The sequence below is a fragment of the Papaver somniferum genome, chromosome 8, assembly GCF_003573695.1.
Source record: "Papaver somniferum cultivar HN1 chromosome 8, ASM357369v1, whole genome shotgun sequence".
NCBI lineage: Eukaryota > Viridiplantae > Streptophyta > Magnoliopsida > Ranunculales > Papaveraceae > Papaver > Papaver somniferum.
In genome coordinates, this window is record NC_039365.1 from 64,417,847 (window position 1) to 64,422,361 (window position 4,515).

Below are 4,515 nucleotides of genomic sequence, written 5' to 3' on the forward strand. Positions count from 1 at the left end.
ATTGGGTATTTGAGTCATAAAACTGGGATTCACATTGTTGGTGAATAACTTCGAAAAAGAGAATCATTGTTACTATCTTTTGTGGAGCAACATAATGTGAGTCATGACTCAGAGTTTCTACTTTCTAGAATAAATGAATTCATATGATAATTAAGAATTAAGTCTTCTTTGTAAGTCCACAGATAACGCATAATATGATGCTATTTACCGGGAACGTGCTAACAGTGGGTCGATCTGTAAACAAGAAGAGAGACGGGGTCAGGGGAAAATCAAGGAACCTTATTTTGTGCATCAAACCAGAGACACTCGGCAAAAATAGGAAGATTGGACGTCGTTTATTCGGCAAATTTTTTTATTTCTTTTTTGACTGTTCATAAAGCAATGTAACCGTGTTGTACATCGGAGATTCACACTGCGGGGAGTTATTTGACACATAATAGACCCTTCATGGAACAAATTCCTTGGAAAGAGTAAGTTAATCATTTCCACATCATAGAGCACACAAAACTCGAGTGAGTAAGGTTGAAATTACATTCTACGATAGCAGCAAGGGACCTAAAGCCTGTGTCAGAGACAGTGGAAACAAATGAAGACGTGAGGTGATTCAACTTATCAATAGGTTAGGATGCAATTTATTTTAATATATATATATATATATACTGTTGTAATTTATTTTATTCTTTTCTTAAAGTTTACGAAATATACTGTTATCGAGTGAACAAGGAATTTACATTTTGGATTGACGAATTACAAGTTGAGATTTATGTGAAATAAGCATTCATAAAATCCATGTTATATTTATCTTGAACTATATACATGGAGCAAAGTATTTGGAACCACTGTATTACCAAAATAAAAAAGATGTATGAAAAAAATGTTATACTAAGAAACAAATGATAAGGCGTTAAGCAATAACAAAACCAAATTCCGGGCCGTTACGGCACGGGTCATATACTAGTAATACCTAAAAAGGAAAGAAAACATCGAAGAATTAGTTCCATGACTCACTCATAAACACCGATAAAAGGTATCACCAATGAAAGGTATCACCAATAGCTGTTGTAAACAAAACTAACGAAAAATCACAAAACACAATTCATGATTTCATTATACCTCGCATTAGTCTTTCTCATCGTCGTAAAGCTCCAAAAGAATTAACCACCTCCCATTGCTGCAATCATCAGCATCAACATGCAAAGCAAACAACAAGAAAAGAAAATAAATCAGGAAACGAAACCCAACAGCGCAAGAAACGTAATTGGCTGAAAAGAAGAAGGAAAAAAAAAACCTAGCAAAGATGGCATTCGCTAGAAAGCTTTAAATAGAGATTCACCAAAATTATGTTGCCACAAAAAGAAAAAAAATCTCATTTTGGAAATAATATCAAGCAATATCTTAAAATTGATGCAACTTACAAAATTTTAGATAGCCACCATATCTTTTTATATCTCCAAATCTTCCTATTGTGATATTTTTACATGTTTTGAATAAAAAAATTCAGTTTTTTTTTTTTGAAAAAGCAATATTAAGGAAATAAATATTGAAACTCGTTCGCTTTTTTTTTTCCTCAAAATTTCAATTACTCAATACCTTGGTTTAATACCTCCACGATTTTCTACTAACGATTCTATATTTCTACAGCAAGATTCAAAAGAGATAAAAATGGATCTATCAATTTCCTCCAGGAGACAATATATATTAGAATCTTATTGCAATAATATTTGTTTCTACTAACGATTCTATATTTCTACAGCAAGATTCAAAAGAGATAAAATGGGATCTACCAATTTCCTCTAGGCGACAATATATATTAGATCAGAATTTTGTTGCAATAATATTTGCAGTGTCAATCACCGTGCTTCCAAAATACCTGCACATCAAACAATAGATGCGTCAACAATTAATTGAAAAAATAAATAATCAAATCCAGAAAAAAATGGCGTGCAAACCATGGCCGAGGTTAGCTTTTGCTCTAATGATTTATATAGAGACACTAAACCCATATAAATAAAATGATTTTGTTTTTGGAATATTATCGATTAATATCGAATTTCTAATATATTTGGAAAGCTCCAGCACGGAAATCATGGATTATCCTAGTTGTACTATCTATTTACCAATTGATATTAATTTGTAATAAATTATTAAGAGAACTCAATATTATTGAGAGAATAGTATCTGTTATTGAATTATATTTTAGATATTAATTTGTAATAAATTTATATAATTTTTATATTTTTGGAAAGTCAGTTTTTATTGCACTATATTTTTTCCAGAAAATAAATATCTTTACTGTCGCGCTTTATATAAAAATATCCAAGGAATTTTTTCCTATTAGTCAGAATATGGAAATAGTAAAAAAATAGAATATAATGACAAAATATTGATGAAAATTAAATATTCGCTTATTGCCGCAATTAATGTCTACAACTATTCTTGCACACAATACTAAACTATTTCTATTCTAAACATATTTTATTTTTAATTATGGAAAAAACAAAGTTAAAAAAATAATAGTGAAATTAGGACGATTTTTTTTTTCATGCTTGTTTGTTTTGTATTAGCTTCTTTTTGATTATAACTTTGCTATCAATTATTTATCCAAAATACTAACAAAATTCCAACTGATGTGCAGGACCACTAACAAAGATTCAAGCAAAAGAGATTCATTGCTAGATCAAAAGATTAGTACCGATGATTTCTCTTTCGATTTATCTATTTTGGAGTTTAATTGATAGTTTGGGATTGTAATTAGGAAAATTCTTTTTATTAAAACTGTAAACGGACATTTGACATTTGACGCTATTTATTTATTATTTAACCATTTGATTTATTGTGGGATCGTGGCATAATTCGTTATTATCATGATGGGATCGTGGATTTTGTTATTTAATTTGTTGATTATCACGATGAAAAAGTGGATTTTTGTGATTATCATGATTGAAAAATATATCTAAGATATTTTAATTTTTCATCAATATAAATTTGGCATGTTATGAGATTTTTAAAATCTAGCTATTTTAGGTTAGAATAATACTTTAGATTTAGCTATTTTATTATTGGAATAAAAAGATATTATCCTTGAATTATATTGGCTTAAATTTAACTTTAACAAAAACAAAAAACTGGTGGGGCCAGAATCAACCAGAAGCGAGAATGAACGTGGAGTTCTGGTGAATGTGGAGCTCCGGTGAATGAGAGCGCATTAAAAAACTCTGTTATTATATAGAGAACGTGCACGGGCCATGATGTTGGTTCATTTTTAATATATCGTATAATTTGTGTCCCAAATACTTATCAACTCCTTTTGATTTAATATGGGTTTGTCATAAAAATAGTTGGGATTTTCCTCTCTTTTTTTTCTTGTTTTTTCCTTTAATATTTTACCGCCGGAGATTTGCCAAACGAAAGAAATATAATCTTAACTTCTAGACGCTTTTTATTTAGGTTCATTGCTTATAATGAGATAATGCTTTACATGAACATGGAATTTAAATATTTTTTGGAAATATGTCGTCAGCAACGCTCATTCAGTGAAATCAACTAATCAATATCGTCCATAAAAGTCTCCCATGCTCCTATTTCGCTCCAGCTGACTCATCTATCATGGTCATGTTTCATCCTCCAAATAGGTAGAGAAATATTTTTTTGCATCGAACGGATGATACAAACTCTCCAACTTGACATGATTTTCCTGTAATTTTCAACACCCATTAGATGACAATGTTTAAAATGTGTACCAATTACCTTTTCGAAGGGATTGTATATATGCAAACCTCTGCCATTAAATCTTCAACAAAGTATGTGCCCATCAGTTCGTCTTAACGAAGGCTTTGTAACTTCAAAAGTCTTGGACATTTTGTCACTTCCATATGTTCCTACCTTCACTTGGAATACAATCTGGCGACACATTACCTCATAAAGAACCTTGAAACATATTGTACTCCCTGATCCTCTTTTAAATTTATAGGTTGTCAATAGATCCTTTACCAAAATTGACATCTTCTACGTTGAATATTATAAAAAAAATGGTATTGTGGATCGTTGCTTTCTAAGATTGTAGTTTTCAAAATTGGCCGCTTCAAGTCCCACGACTTTCTAAGTTTATATTAATATCTTTTTGTTTTTAGCATTTTAGTTAGCCATATTATGTTTGTTACTAACTTTAAACTTGATGTCATCTTCTACTGTAATTTATGTGATTTCAATCGAAATAGTTATACCTCTTTCATTCGTATCAAGTAATCCGTCGTATATCCCAACAATTCTTCTACAACAATTCCTTTATTTTGCCGTTTCCGGACCATCGTAGCCATTATTATCAAACGAATCTGTCTAATTTTGTTGAAGTATGTATTTGCAATGTTCATTTTTCTTAAATAAATAGATTGTGGAAAAACTAAAAAAAAAAGAACATAAGTATTACATCTCTAAGTTAATATCCAAAATACTCGGATACTGCTTCTGGTGCCTTGTTTCCTCAAATTCATCGTTGCATTCTAGACAATTACATGC

The 4,515-nt window shown here is 30.4% G+C and overlaps 1 long non-coding RNA gene across 1 annotated transcript; it reads right to left on the reverse strand.

The window, feature by feature from the left end:
• Positions 1-833: 833 nt before the first annotated feature.
• On the reverse strand, positions 834-1,976 carry LOC113303809. Its single transcript, XR_003337779.1, has 3 exons — positions 1,785-1,976; positions 1,114-1,171; positions 834-964 (listed from the first exon to the last, which is right to left on the reverse strand). It is a non-coding gene; the product is annotated as an uncharacterized LOC113303809 (long non-coding RNA).
• Positions 1,977-4,515: the final 2,539 nt, after the last annotated feature.